This window comes from Oncorhynchus clarkii, chromosome 8, assembly GCF_045791955.1.
Source record: "Oncorhynchus clarkii lewisi isolate Uvic-CL-2024 chromosome 8, UVic_Ocla_1.0, whole genome shotgun sequence".
NCBI lineage: Eukaryota > Metazoa > Chordata > Actinopteri > Salmoniformes > Salmonidae > Oncorhynchus > Oncorhynchus clarkii.
In genome coordinates this window covers 34,325,608-34,342,175 of record NC_092154.1, presented here as the reverse complement: position 1 = coordinate 34,342,175, position 16,568 = coordinate 34,325,608, and the positions used below count along the sequence as shown (strand labels likewise).

At 43.3% G+C, this 16,568-nt stretch overlaps 1 pseudogene; it reads left to right on the top strand.

Moving 5' to 3' along the window:
* The first annotated feature begins 15,708 nt into the window (after positions 1-15,708).
* LOC139415652 (alpha-1-antitrypsin homolog) lies at positions 15,709-16,330 on the top strand (annotated as a pseudogene).
* The last annotated feature ends 238 nt before the right edge of the window (positions 16,331-16,568 follow it).

Here is a 16,568-nt window from a genome sequence, read left to right as displayed (position 1 = left end):
TTCCACCAGATGCCCAGACCTGGATTCTGTCTCTGGTTTGGGAGAGGACCAGGGAGCAACAGCCTGGGACGAGGAGGACCTCCAGCCCTGTAGTGGAGACCCAGATAACCCCCTCTCCCCTGGCTGAACACATTTTGCCCATTCCAGTATCCATTATGACTCTCACAACATGGCCCTCAAAGCACCATAGGGGAGATTGGAATCAGTGTATCAGGAGTACTATTATTCCCAGGGGGTCAAATGCCCCATTGGGTCTGAGTAAAGGTACTTGTTAAATCTCAATCTACACTCTGCTGGCAAGGACGTGTGGATCTGGATGGAGAAGGTAGCCGAGGAGCAGACGTACAGCGAGCTCTGTGTGGACGAGGACAACTTCTCCCAGAGAAAGGGGTCTACACACTGTCTCAGACGAGGAGGACGCACACGTATAGCTACGTTCTGGCCCTGAACAAGGAAGCTCTATGGAGTAATATCAGGGTTAGAGCCGACAGCGAGCGGCTTGGAGTCAAACCCTCTGGTCTGTATTAGATCTGAATGTAACAGAGGTGATCGACAGTGAAGCTGAATGTTGAGCCACAGCGTATGGAGATGTCAAGTCACCCTGAGGAATGGTGCTGTTGAGAAGGAAGGAGAGGGAGCCCAGTCTAAAGACCAGAACACTGGGCTGTATTCAGGAGAGCATTAATGAAGTGGCAAACAGGAATATTTAAAGGAATAAGTGAGTGGAGAAGAGACCTTTTGGTGACAAACAGCAGGAAACACAGTCCCTGAGCAACAGGAAATAGATGGATGACAGAGAGATGGCAGAGGTTGGAGAGAGTGGTTATGGAGGAAGAGATGAGTGCCGAAGGAGGGGAAAGAAGAGGATACAGATTTGAGGGAGGAGGGTGACTTTGGCGAGGAGGAGGAGCAAGGAAACGGTGAAGAGGATGATTTCTCAGGGAAGAAATTGTACAGGACAGTGGCAAGTTGCATGACTGTGTAAAATGAGTGTAGATGAGGAGGAAAATAAAGAACTTAGAGAGAAGAGCTCTGAAGAGGTGGGATATGAATCGGAAGGGGAGCTTTTGAAGGAGGCTGGACAGGGCAGTAACAAGGAGCATCGGGAGGGAAAGCACACAGTCCCTAAGCAGGAGAGGCTAGATGTCACAAAAGAAAGAGAAGAAATGGCTAGACATAGGATGGCAGAGGTTGGAGGAAGATGTGAATGCAGAGGATGGCTTTGGAGAATAGGTGGAGAAAGGAGAGGTTGTGAAGGAAGATGATTTTTTATTTCACCTGGCAAGTCCGGTAAGAACAAATTCTTATTTACAATGACTGTCTACCCCGGACCCGGATGACGCTGGGCCAATTGTGCGCTGCCCTATGAGACTCCCAATCACGGCCGGATGTCATTCAGCCTGGATTTTAACCAGGTACTGTAGTGACGCCTCTTGCACTGAGATGCGGTGCCTTAGACCGCTGCGCCACTCGGGAGGCTGCTGCGCTGTGAAGTTGAGAAGGATATGGAGGTTACAGAGGGAGCCCATCTCAGGGAGGGCACACAAGAAGACAGTGCTGAGGATTGGGACACATCCTTCTCATCGACATAGTGATTTCACTCTTCCAGAAAAATGGATTCCTGCAAACAGTGGCAATTCCCAGGCATCAGGGTATGTTCATTCATACAGTGAATATTCTCTACTCTGAACATTACACCAACGCTGCAATTGTCTCAAGGAATTGCCTTCAGTTAACTCGAGGTAAATTCAATGTTCTGGTTGTCTCCAGGTTTCAATCATTTATGTTTGCTGTTTCTCTCTGGTCTTTCAGTGATTGTGTTATTTCTAGGAATGTGGCGCCTCCTTGTGGTGTGATGTCAGAGCTGGCGCTGCTGGTTCTGTGGATTCTTCTTTACCGTCTCTTCATCCTCACCATCTGACCTTCTGTTCTACAGATACCTCAGACCCAATTAAATCATGGTTACACTTGTGAATATAATTTTGACAAAGTTACCCGTTTAAGGTGCATGCCTATGAACTCAACAAATTGAGAGAGCTGTCAGTTCAGGACCTAATTTAGGGATTCAGGATGTCTGGGTTGTCTTTCTCTAATCCAGACCTCTTAATAAAATGAGTTCAACAAAGCAACCGCGGTCCGACCGAACTAAGTTAATTACACTAGTGTATTCTTAGCCACAAGATGGCAACATAAGGCCAGGTAAGTAGTGTCTCTCAGATTAGTTCCAGTGCAGTAGGCCTGGTAACAAACTGACTGCCAGGTAGTTAATTAGCATGGGTATCATTGTGAGTTCAAGCAAGCAGTGATTAATCAGCACATTGACATTTCAACAGACGTACTAGTATTAACAAGCTTCGTCAGAAGCTGCAAACATTCAAACAATGAGCTGAACATTGGGGGTTAATTAAAAAGACAACTTTGATCATATATGATGTGTAATTTTGATTATTACATTACTTTTGTATCTTCTGTGAACATAAGCATGCCTTGAATGTGTGTATGTATGTATGTGTGTGTGTATATATATATTTAAAAAATAATGGGTATATGCTCCATTGTCCACAGTCAAAATACAGTAAGTGGTTAATGACAGATGTTGTTCCTACTTTGGATAAACACGTTTATTTGGCTGGGAGTTTGTATGAAGCCAATGCAGCAGAGGGTCGACCACTAAAGGGAATGTTACATAAAACAAAGTTTTAAAAAAAGTTTCTCAGCTCATCTCTGTGTGTGAACAGCAAACACACTGCAGGCAGCGATGAGAAGGGGCCATCTGGGGACTGAGTGTCTCTCTGCTATCCACTCGCCATGTGTTAATGTTAAGTGTTAATAATGAACAGCGTAACATGGCTTACAGTGCTATCTGGGCTCTTAGGCATACTATTCAGTGCCTTGGCAGCACTGCTAGAGAACCCTCCCAGAGGAACGCCAGGGGAGGAGAGGAGGGCCAGTGCCCCCAGCAGCAGCAGCTGGACACAATGCTGCCCCTACCATGACCTTGCCAGCAGCCGGCTGGGCTACAGCCTCCTCCTTTCCCCCCTGGGCCTGGTCTTGGCCCTGGGTCTTCTCTCCAGGGTCTCTGGACTCGAGCTGCTCACAACCTTGGGGTTGGGGCACGCGACCGAGGAGCGGGGAGAGGCTATGTTGCCTGCCCTCACACCGCTGGAGGTGGGGTGGGTGGGGCTCAGCTGACGGTGTGGATTGGCCTGCCGTGGACAGGAAAGCCAGACTACCAGAAGTTACTCAAGAATCTTATTGCCCCAACCCCAGAAGGCCATGGCCAGCGTAAACAACAACACAGCACTGGAGACGCTGGTCAGAGACCTGAAGCTCAGTCACGATGGCTCGGACAAACTCATTCTGATGAACCTTATACATTTTAAAAGGTACAATGTTCCCTTTTTAGAAAAATATATAATTACTAGTTCTCTGATGCAAATGAAAGGAATATATTTGTTTAACTCAGTAGTTAATTATTATCTTTGTCAAATTAGTTCTGAGCACAGTAAATAATGTAATCTTTATCTTTAGTGTAGACCAGTTGTTCCCAACCTTTTTTGGGGACCGTACCACCAACTGAATTTTTCTCTGCCCAGAGTACCCCTGAAGTACCCTCTTGTGCATTTTACCAGTAACCTTATGGACTCACGAGTTTTCAAGTATCCACTGTGGATAGGCCCATGTACCCCCAGGGGTCCGAGTACACCTGGTTGGGAACCACTGGTGTGGCCTACAGTACATGACATAAACCTATCAAGATATTATGAAAGTACTATGTTTGTAATTGAATGACAGGGCAGGAAAGTGTCGTCTACAGTGCATTTGATATTTGCAAACCCCTACAGGTAAGTGGGAGCATCCATTTGACGGGCGTCACACCGTCAACGGCGTTTCCACGTGAACGGGTCGCCGCGTGTGGAAGTTCCCAGGATGTTCCATGAAGTCTGAGGAAGCTGTATGATACTAACTCTTCCACCACAGTGCTGTGGCTACCCTACTCCTCCTTCCTCCCCTGACCCCCTCCACCAGGCCTCTCCCAGGCTGGCCTCCCTCCTGCTGCCCAAGGGAGAGGTTCAGCTCCCGGAGGAGTGTCTCTCTGCAGCCAGGATGGACTTTTGGCTCCAACCTGAATCCTGGGTACACTGGCCTCGACTCTCCTCAAAGGAGGGAGCAAGTGGGTGTATGTTTGTTCGAGTGTGTGGGTGAATGGGTGTCTGTGTCTGTGTGGACAGGTGGATGGATTTGTGTATATGTTTCTGCGTGTGTGAATGTGCACGTGCATATGTGAATGCGTGGGTTTGAATTGTGGGTGTGTGTTTGTTGGTGGGTGTATATTGATTGATGGTGTGCTGTGTTGAGGGACCTTTTCTACAGACCCACTCTTGTCACGAGGTGCGTGTCGTTTAGCAGAATGATGAATTGTGCTGAGCTGATCCCGAGTCAGCAATAATTACTTATTTCTGCTTCAGTAAGCGTCAAGTCGCCTACCACATGGGCTCATGCAATAACAAGACAGCTTTCTAAACACAATCCATTAACACATTGATTGGTATTTTTACACAGGCAGTCATAAATCCACTTCCCAAAGTTCCTCATGAAGAAATGCTGCAGTTTGTGAAGTCCACTGAAAGCGTCTGGGGTATCAGCCGACTTCTCTGGGGTTTCTTTAAAGAATACCCTGAAACTCATTCAGGTAGGAGGATAACTGGAAAGCTTTAACGTGACAATACATAAAGATCGTTATAGTTGGAAAAACCATAGCTTATTTGCTATTTAATCAGGATAAGGAATTCTTACAACCAACAAAGTTCTACTTAGTACAGGTGTATCAGAAAGTATTTGGGGCAGAGATGAGACTTCCCCTCAGTTTGTATATGTATTTATTTATACCAAGGCAGCAGCTACTCTTCCTGGGGTCCAGCAAAATTAAGGCATTTATACTATTTCTGAAACATTACAATACATTTACAGATTTCACAACACACTGTGTGCCCTCAGGCCCCTACTTCACCACTACCACATATCTACAATACAAAATCCATGTACATGTGTGTGTGTGTAGTGTGTATGTTATCGTGTGTGTATGCATGTGTCTGTGCCCATGTTTGTGTTGACCTCTTGCACCAAATCTTCTCAACACATCTCTCTCTCCTCCCCCCTCTCTCTGTGGGCTCTAGAGGTGGATGAGACTGAGTCAGAGGGGGAGGGGAGTTTGGACATCGCCCTGGACTTCTCTGTCCCTTCCAGTATTTCTTTCGACAGACCATTTATGCTTCGAGTGTATGATGAGCTCACAGGCCTCATCCTGCTCACAGGGACAATCATGGACCCGACAGAAATATAACATCCTCAGTCTTTTCCTTTTGTTGTCACTCATACCACTGTTTGTGTCCCTTTGGTGATCATAAGATGAGGAATTGTTTTCAGATCATGGAAAATTGTCTTTTTTCTTTTTAATATGTACCCTGTGATATAAACTTGGGAAATGTTGCATCGGAAACGGTATTTGTGGACTGTCTGTGCCTTTGAAATGGATACTTTGAAGCGTATGTTTTGATCATTAAAATCAGATTCAGAAACCACCTGCTTGTTTGCATTTTGCAGATTTCCATAATGACGGGATGAAGGGCATTTGTTAAAGAAAACTGGTAAGAATGTACTTGTTCTGCTCTAGTTTCGGTTTTGCTTTAATATTTGAGATAAAACACTTTATTCTGTTAATAAACTAGTTTCATGTTCTATACAGGTTAGGGCTGATTTTTATTACATTACAACTTCAATTAGGATGAAAGAACACTGTACAAACTAAATCCTCAGTCAATATCAGATTCAATCATTTCATTGATTGACAATCATTTCAATGACAGAGACAGCATAGCATTGAACGTCATCCTGTCCTTAGGCAACAAGTTTAGAATAAAAAAAGGTGCTATATACACAGTGCACAAAACATTAAGAACACCTGCCCTTTCCATGACAGACTGACCAGGTGAATCCGGGCGAAAGCTTTGATCCCTTACTGAAGACACTTGTTAAATCCACTTCAGGTTCCTGTGGAACGCTTTCGACAGCTTGTAGAGTCCGTGCCGCGATGGACTGAGGTAGTTCTGAGGACGGGGGCCAAAAGTTTTGAGAATGACACAAATATTAATTTCCACAAAGTTTGCTACTTCAATGTCCTTAAATATTTTTGTCAGGTGTTACTATGGAATACTGAAGTATAATTACAAACATTTCATACGTGTCAAAGGATTTTATTGACAATTACATGAAGTTGATGCAAAGAGTCAATATTTGCAGTGTTGACCCTTATTTTTGAAGACCTCTTCAATCCGCCCTGGCATGCTGTCAATTAACTTCTGGGCCACATCCTGACTGATGGCAGCCCATTCTTGCATAATCAATGCTTTGAGTTTGTCAGAATTTGTGGGTTTTTGTTTGTCCACCCGCCTCTTGAGGATTGACCACAAGTTCTCAGTGGGATTAAGGTCTGGGGAGTTTCCTGGCCATGGACCCAAAATATCAATGTTTTGTTCCCCGAGCCACTTAGTTATCACTTTTGCCTTATGGAAAGGTGCTCCATTATGCTGGAAAAGGCATTGTTCGTCACCAAACTGTTCCTGGAAGGTTGGGTGAAGTTGCTCTCGGAGGATGTGTTGGTACCATTCTTTATTCATGGCTGTGTTCTTAGGCAAAATTGTGAGTGAGCCCACTCCCTTGGCTGAGAAGCAACCCCACGCATGAATGTTCTCAGGATGCTTTACTGTTGGCACGACACAGGACTGATGGTGGCGCTCACCTTGTCTTTTCCGGACAAGCTTTTTTCCGGATCCCCCAAACAATCGGAAAGGGGATTCATCAGAGAAAATGACTTTACCCCAGTCCTCAGCAGTCCAATCCCTGTACCTTTTGCAGAATATCAGTCTGTCCCTGATGTTTTTCCTGGAGAGAAGTGGCTTCTTTGCTGCCCTTCTTGACACCAGGCCATCCTCCAAAAGTCTTCACCTCACTGTGCGTACAGATGCACTCACACCTGCCTGCTGCCATTCCTGAGCAAGCTCTGTACTGATGATGCCCTGATCCCGCAGCTGAATTAACTTTAGGAGACGGTCCTGGAGCTTGCTGGACTTTCTTGGGCACCCTGAATCCTTCTTCACAACAATTGAACCGCTCTCCTTGAAGTTCTTGATGATCCGATAAATGGTTGATTTAGGTGCAATCTTACTGTCAGCAATATCCTTGCCTGTGAAGCCGTTTTTGTGCAAAGCAATGATGACGGCACATGCTTCCTTGCAGGTAACCATGGTTGGCAGAGGATGAACATGATTCCAAGCACCACCCTCCTTTAAAAGCTTCTAGTCTGTTATTCGAACTCGAATAACTCTAATGTTTTTTGGGGAATCCAGTTCATTTGCATGGCAAAGAGGGACTTTGCAGTTAATTGCAATTCATCTGATCACTCTTCATAACATTCTGGAGTATATGCAAATAAACATCATACAAACTGAGGCAGCAGACTTTGTGAAAATTAATATTTGTGTCATTCTCAAAACATTTTGGCACGATTGTATAACCTAAATGGGTTCTTCTGTTGTCCCTGTAGGACCCTTTGAAGAACCTTGATTGGTTCCATGTAGAACCCAAATTTGTTCTACCCCAAACAGAAAAATTATTCTACCTGGAACATAATAGGGTTTTCCTATGGGGACAGGCGAAGAACCCTTTTGGAACCCTTTTTTCAAAGAGTGTACATTACAAGATGGAGTTCAGTTTTAGAATCAAACATTTCACGAAGACACACACAGAGACAAAGCTCTGAGTTAGAATGAGATTCCATTTTTCCATGCTGGAGTCCCACAGCTTACATTGTGACATTTCAAACTCGGGGAGATGAAAATGATGAAGAGAATAGAGCAAGATGAATCAGACAGCAGATCCCTCATGAGTGGCAGGAATATGTTGGCTCAATAATCTGTTCCCAGCTTTCAACAGTAACAGATCACCATGGTGGTTCCAATATGGAGTTTAGTTGTACAGCTACAGGTCTACCGGGGTGGAATGCCATAAAACATTGTGGAGATTGTATTTGTATTTGTATTTGTGGTAGTTCTGCTTTCTGAAATGACAGGACTACAAACAAAGAACGACCTACAATAATTAAGTAATTCAGATTTTTTTTGTGTGATGCAGGGAAAGAATGTCAGACTTCTTGATGTTGCACCTCTTCATTTGTTTTGAGTTATTTTGAAAAGGCACCAAGAATACCGGAACATCCTTAAAACCCTGCAGTGCTTTTCTCAAGAGGGCTGAGCCATGTTGCATCATGATGTAAGCTAGTCAGCCTGGCCAGATGAATATCCTGTTCAGCCAGGTCAGTGAGTGGGTCTGGTAAATAATTGATTAAATGTGATTGGCGATTCCTCTCAGGACCGTAAATTGACAGAGTTCCTGCCAAACTGTCTCTGGCAAAGAGGACATTGAAGGTAAGCACTGTTTTGAAAGTGTCTGGTTATGATAGTTAGCAGTACCTAGTTATAATAGGCATTAAGTGCTTCATCTGTGAGAATGAGTAGGTGTTTGCAAAGTGAAATGGTAATACAAGTGTATCTAATTCTATGCCCAGGAAATGTTCCTATGTTAGGCTAAAATTAACATATGCAGTACTGTGTATCTTATCAGTGCTGAGTTCCTTCACTCTTTTAGCCATGCCATGAGGTTTGTTAGTTGTTAAACAGGGTTTCAAAATGACTGAGATGATAAAATACCCAAATTGTACACATTGTATATTGTATGTATTGGAATTATTTGTGGACAGGTGCTAGAGTTTGGTAACGCTTTACTTAAAGGGCCACTTTTCATTACCTCCAGCGCAATACCGGTGTTCATATATGTGAAATCAGCGCATTTCTAAGTTTAGTTGAATTTTTTTTTAAGTTACAATGTTTTACCCAATGACATCATCAAAAGTTGAAACATTTCAAAAACAGTGATCTTCAAAAACTGAGATTCGTGGTGATGTGGGAACCAAGAAAATAACATCCCTCTAACCAGGAACTCGTTGCAGGTTTTTGAAAATCCGTTTTTTAATCCTTTAAGAACCTGTTACGGATTATGCGAATTCTCGCAGCTTTTCGCAACTTTTTGTTAAAAATCGCGCAACATTTCAACGTCCTGCTACTCATGCCAGGAATATAGTATATGCATATGCATATAAGTATGTGTGTATAGAAAACACTCTGAAGTTTCTAAAACTGGTTAAATCATGTATGTGGCTATAACAGAACGTGTTCAGGAGTAAAAATCCCAGGGAAAACTGTTCACCAAAAACACAAAAAAAATATTCATCCACCAGTCTTTGAATTGTCTAAGGCGATAGAAAATAAATGAGTTTTATAGATGAGTCCCGTTTACAACGCCTACAGCTTCCACACGATGTCGCCAGTACTGGCATTTCATTGCAAGTTTATCCTTGGTGGGATGACGAATAGGCACTTCCTGTCTTGGGGTGCACCGAGGAAATTATGAAAGTGAAAAAAATGGAGGATGATTTCAAGACTTGCTGCTATCGAATACAGATCGCCCCGTGATCAATTTGATCGATTATTAACGTTTATTAATACCTAAAGTTGCTTTACAAAAGTAGTTTGAAGTGATTTGTAAAAGTTTATAGGCAACTTTTTTAATTTTAAAAAGTGACGTTGCGTCTTGTAAAGGTGAATTTTCCTTGGATCAGACGGCCTTCATAAATGGCACGGCCTTTGGCACTCCTATGTGTCCCATAAACATCACAATTGGGTCTTTTTCCCGATTAAAAAAGACCCAATTGTGATGTTTATGGGACACATAGGAGTGCCAACAAAGAAGCTCGTCAAAGGTAATGAATGTTTTATATTTTATTTCTGCGTTTTGTGTAGCGCCGGCTACCGCTAAATCTTTTGTTTAGGTCTCGTTCAGGTATTTCGGGGGGTGCATGCTATCAGATAATAGCTTCTCATGCTTTCGCCGAAAAGCATTTGACAAATCTGACATGTTGGCTAGATTCACAACGAGTGTAGCTTTAATTGAGTACCTTGCATGTGTGTTTTAATGTAAGTTTGAGTTTTATCGAGTACTACAGGTGGCGCTCTGAAATTTCCGCTGATTTTGGTTCCTGTACAGGAACAACAATCCTACCCTGTGATGCCACAGAAGCATTTTTAGGACCTTTCTTGTCTTTTTAACCACAGATAAGTAGAAACGCACCGTTTTCACATATGTAGAAATATAGTGCTAGAGATAATGAATATAGGATTGAGTAGTGGCATAATTGCCCTTTAAAGTACATTACATGACCAAAAGTATGTGGACACCTGCTCATCGAACATCTCATTCCAAAATCATGGGCATTAATATGGAGTTGGTCCCCCCTTTGCTGCCATAACAGCCTCCACTCTTCTGGGAAGGTTTTCCACTAGATGTTTGCTGCGGAGACTTTCTTCCATTCCGCCATAAGAGCATTGGTGAGGTTGGGCGATACATCCCAAAGGTGTTCGATGGGGTTGAGGTCAGGGCTCTGTGCAGGTCAGTCAAGTTCTTCCACACCGATCTCGACAAAACTTTTCTGTATGGACCTCGCTTTGTGTACGGGGCATTGCCATGCTGAAACAGGAAAGTGCCTTCCCCAAACTGTTGCAACAAAGTTGGAAGCACAGAATCGTCTAGAATGTCATTGTGTTGTCATGACGTTGCCCTATTGGGTGAGGTTTATGACCCCCCCCCCCCCCCCCATAAATACCTTTCCCCCTTCTCTCTCCACTCTACAGAATGGACTCTTGGAAAGCCCTTTGTCACCACAGAGAAAGTATGGTAACATCAAAAGGTTGGGGAATGGAACAATATTTCCCTTTCTCAACCAGTTGTAAAGTGTCCATTGGTACTTAAAGAATATGATGTCAGATCAGTTATTGTCTGGGACATTATATCTGATGATAGGATGACAAATTGTATCTTGGAAAGTCTACACATTCTAGTTATCAGATTCACATGGAATTTTTGTGCAATTTAAATGGTTAAATATGAAACTATTTGTGAAAAGATGAAATGTAATTTTAGCCTCCTAAGTAAGATAATTGTTTCATAGTAAAAGTGAACAGACATTGGTTGAGAACTATGAAACATGCTCTTCTCTCCCACAGTATAAAAGCCTGTTTACGGATGTCAACCTTAGTTCCAGAAATGTGAGTACTGATGTCCAACCGTTTAGAAGGGCGAATTTGAACTTGGAGGTGAATTTTGACTAGACCAGCCAGAATACAGCACGAGCTGATTATGGCAACTTGGTATGAACTTTGAACTATTATTCACTAAAGAAGAAGTTATATATCCTAGACGTCGAGTTATCAGCTGCAGCTGTAAATGTACGTGGTCTTGGAAAGGACATACAATCTCCTAAGAACGACAGGGTACTTCAACGTAACCGTTCTACAACATTACGACCAGAAAGAGTCTTCAAAGGTGATCTCTGCTGGGCAAACCAGTCTTCCATCTTCGATCCATCAATCGAAGCGCAGCTCAGAGTAATAATATATCTTGCATTTTCCTTTCCGAATGGGCGGTTATTAGAATGCATAAGATGATGTATTTACGGTAGCATAGCTTCTCAAGGTCCGACAGAGACCCAATTCCTTTGTCCCTCAGTCTTCCTGCTCTTTCATTCAAACCCAACTCCCTTCCTTTGTGTAACCAGCCATGATATCGAGTTAGTCCAATAGGTGCTTTCCTTGACACGATTAGTAATATATGTATGATCTATCCTGTGTATATACAGTTGAAGTCGGAAGTTTACATACACCTTAGCCAAATACATTTAAGCTCAGTTTATCACAATTCCTGACATTTAATCCAAGTAAAAATTCCCTGTCTCAGTTAGGATTTATTTTATGTGAAAATGTGACATTTTATGTGAAATGTGAAATTTCAGAATAATAGTAGAGAGAATGATTTATTTCAGCTTTTATTTATTTCATCACATTCCCAGTGGGTCAAACGTTTACATACACTCAATTAGTATTTGGTAGCCTTGCCTTTAAATAGTTTATCTTGGGTCAAACGTTTTGGGTAGCCTTCCACAAGCTTCCCACAATAAGTTGGGTGAATTTTGGCCCATTCCTCCTGACAGAGCTGGTGTAACTGAGTCAGGTTTGTAGGCCTCCTTGCCCGCACAAGCTTTTTCAGTTCTGCCCACAAATTTTCTATGGGATTGAGGTCAGGGCTTTGCGATGGCCACTCCAATACCTTGACTTTGTTGTCCTTAACATCTGCTAACCATGTGTATGTGACCAATATTATTGTATTTTATTTAACCAAGATTGGCCTGAATGCAAAGCGTCACGTCTGGAGGAAACCTGGCACCATCTCTACGGTGAAGCATGGTGGTGTTAGCATCCTGTTGTGGGGTTGTTTTTCAGCGGCAGGGAGTGGGAGACTGGTCAGGGAAAGATGAAGGTTCACCTTCCAACTAGACAACGACCCTATGCACACAGTCAAGACAACGCAGGAGTGGCTTCGGGACAAGTCTATGAATGTCCTTGAGTGGACCAGCCAGAGGCCGGACTTGAACCCGATCTAACATCTCTGGAGAGACCAGAAAATTGCTGTGCAGCGACGCTCCCCATCCAACCTAACAGAGACTGAGAGGATTTTCAGAGAAGAATGGGAGAAACTCCCCAAATACAGGTGTGCCAAGATTGTAGTGTCATACCCAAGAAGACTCGAGGCTGTACTCGCTGCCAAAGGTGCTTCAACAAAGTATTGAGTAAAGGGTCTGAATACTTATGTAATTGTGATATTTCAGTTTTGTATCTTTTGGAAATTTGCAAAAATGTATAAAAACCTGTTTTTGTCATTATGGGGCATTGATGAGAGAGGCTGTAACGTAACAAAATGTGGAAAAGGCAAGGGGTCTCGATACTTTCTGAATGCACTGTAGTTATTTAAAAATAAAACATCTTACGTTTAATTTCCACAATTCACTAATAAAATGCATAATAATGTAGGCAGTTCATGCAAAGGATTGTTACCTATAACCAGGATTGTTACCTATAACCAGGATTGTTACCTATAACCAGGATTGTTACCTATAACCAGGACTGCCATTGCAAAAACGAAATTTTGGGCAAGCAGTTATTATTTTAGTAAACATTTATTGTGATTCACCTTATATTGTCCCTAACATCATTAAACCATAGCAACAGATATGGGATGCACACACTCATACACACTCGACCCCTTTCGCCCCACAAACAACCACAAGCTCAGATGTTCAACAGTTGTTCCATCCCCGAGCCCAACTCAAGAAAGGACTTGATGTGCGAATGCATGTACAGTTGCAGATGTTTTAGAAGGCATGCAAAATTGAGCAAAATTTTTCAAAAATTGGGAGATTTGATTAACCAATGTCAAGTCCTTGCTGATGGAGATCAGATACACCCCCTTCCTAAAGTGGTGATCCTAACTGACCTAAGACAGGGACAGTTTTACCAGGACTAAATGTCAGGAATTGTAAAAAACTGAGTTGAAATGTATTTTGCTAAGGTGTATGTAAACTTCCGACTTCAAATGTATGTCTTGTGTCTGAGCCTTTGAATTGTGACTCCACTGTGTCCCTATACCGACATTTCGCTTGTTTGTTTGCCTTATGGAAGGAATAACTGCACTGTTTATATTCGGCCTTATTCCCAGTCCTCTTTCCATGGTTAAATGTGGTGGTTCGCGCCTTCAGTTTTGCGCGAATGCCGCCATCCATCCATGGTTTTTGGTTAGGGTAGGTTTTAATAGTCACAGTGGGTACATCATCTCCAATGCACTTCCTCATAAACTCACTCACCAAGTCAGCATATAGATCAATGTTATTCTCTGAGGCTGCCCGGAACATTTCCCAGTCCGCGTGATCAAAACAATCTTGAAGCATTGATTCCGATTGGTCAGACCAGCAATGAATTGTTATTGTCACATGTCAATCCTTTTTGAGTTTCTGCCTATAGGACAGTAGAAGCAAGATGGACTCGTGGTTGGATTTGCTGAAGGGAGGACGAGGGAGGGCCTTGTATGCAGTGGTCCAGTGTATTGCCTGCGCGAGTGCTGCAATCAATACGCTAATAGAATTTAGGTAGCCTTGATCTCAAATTTGCTTTGTTAAAATCCCCAGCTACAATAAATGCAGCCTCAGGATATATGGTTTACAGTTTACAGTGAAGTTCCTTGAAGGCCGTTGTGGTATCTGCTTGAGGGGGTATATACACAGCTGTGACGATAACTGATTCTCTTGTGAGATAATATGGTCAGGAATTTGATTGTAAGCAATTCTAGGTCCGGTGAACAGACGGACTTGAGGTCCTGTATGTTGTTATGGTTACACCATGAGTCGTTAATCATGAAGCATACACCCCCGCCCTTCTTCTTCCCAGAAATATGTTTATTTCTGTCGGCGCGAAGCATTAAGAAACTCGGTGGCTGTGCTGACTCCGACAACTTATCCCGAGAGGGCCATGTTTCTGTGAAACACCAGACTCAACGTCAAATGTTAATAGGCAAGGCCTCCCGGGTGGCGCAGTGGTTAAGGGCGCTGTACTGCAGCGCCAGCTGTGCCATCAGAGTCCCTGGGTTCGCGCCCAGGTGGCCGCCTCTTCACTGTTGACATTGAGACTTTTGCGGGTAATATTTAATGAAGCTGCCAGTTGAGGACTTGTGAGGCATCTGTTTCTCAAACTAGGCACTCTAATGTCCTGTTGCTCAGTTGTGAACCAGAGCCTCCCACTCCTCTTTCTATTCTGGTTAGAGACAGTTTGCGCTGTTCTGTGAAGGTAGTAGGACACAGCATTGTACGAGATCTTCAGTGTCATGGCAATTTCTCGCATGGAATAGCCTTCATTTCTCAGAACAACAATAGACTGACAAGTTTCTGAAGAAAGTCCTTTCTGGCCATTTTGAGGCTGTAATCGAACCCACAAATGCTCATTCTCCAGATACTCAACTAGTCTAAAGAAGGACAGTTTTATTGCTTCACCACAACAGTTTTCAGCTGTGCTAACATAATTGCAAAAGGGTTTCTAATGATCAATTAGCCTTTTAAAATTATAAACTTGGATTAGCTGATAAAACGTGCCATTGGAACACAGGAGTGATGGTTGCTGATAATGGGCCTCTGTACGCCCAGGTAGATATTCCATTAAAAAAATCTGCTGTTTCCAGCTACAATAGTCATTTACAACATTAACAATGTCTACACTGTATTTCTGATCAATTTGATGTTATTTTAATGGACACATTTTTTTATTTTCTTTCAAAAACGAGGACATTTCTAAGTGACTCCAAAATTTTGAACGGTAGTGTATGTATATGTTTTTACAAAAAAATATGGGGGATTGGAAATGATGCAGACAATTACATTGATGGAAACTACAATCTATCTGCAATATTAAAGCTGATCTACCCCCCCAAAAAAATATTTCCCTTCACTGGAACTAAGTGGCCTAGCACAAACCATGAAAAACAGCCCCAGACCACTATTCCTCCTCCACAAAACTTTACAGTTGGCATTCAGTCAGGTAGCGTTCTCCTGGCATCCGCCAAACCCAGATTTGTCCGTCGTACTGCCATAGGTGAAGCGTGATTCATCACTCCAGAAAATTTCCACTAGTCCAGAATCCAATGGGTGTCCAGGTATATAAAATGCGGGCTATATCTTGTTGTGCGATAGCAACCGTGTTGCTCTGCGTATCTTGGGCCGCGCCCCTCAATGGGGACCACGCCGTCACACAGAAGACCACAACCTCCACCATGCTGCCATGGAGTCCTGGCACAAGCTGGCCCCCCATAACGCAGACTTCGCCTTTGCCCTCTGCAGGAGCCTGAGCGAAGCCAACACTGAGATCAAGAACGTCTTCTTCTCTCCTCTGGTAATTGCCACTAGCCTGGCTATGCTGTCCCTTGGGGCTAAGGGAGACACCCACAGCCACCTGTACTCTGCTCTAGGCAATTGTGCCTTTACACCGGAGCAGGTGAACAAGGCCTACGAGCACCTGAATCACATGTTGGGCCACACTTGGGAGGCCATGCAGCTGGACATGGGCAGCGCCGTGGCCCTGAGGGATGGATTCAAGCCCCTGGCCAATTTCCCGGAGGATGCCAAGCACTTCTACGCCAGCGAGGGCTTCACCATTGACTTCAAGAACCCGTCGCCGAGATCAACAAGTTCATCGCCATGAAGACCCAGGACAAGATCACAGACCTGGTGAAGGATCTGGACCCTGATACGGCCATGGTGCTCATCAACTACGTCTTCTTCAGATGATGGAGGACACTGTAGTAGGACAGAACGGGCTTGCACTTATTGTTTGCTTTTAGAACAATGATAGAATACACTTGACTGACTGACGTATTGTTTGTTTCCACACGTGGTAAACAGAAGATGTGTCAATTAATAATTAAAAGAAAACGTATGCGCAGAACGAAAAACAATTTAGGCTTGTAACATTTAGTCTATTTTTGGCTTCCCCGTGTTTATTACACCTTAGTAGCAATTTCCTCTA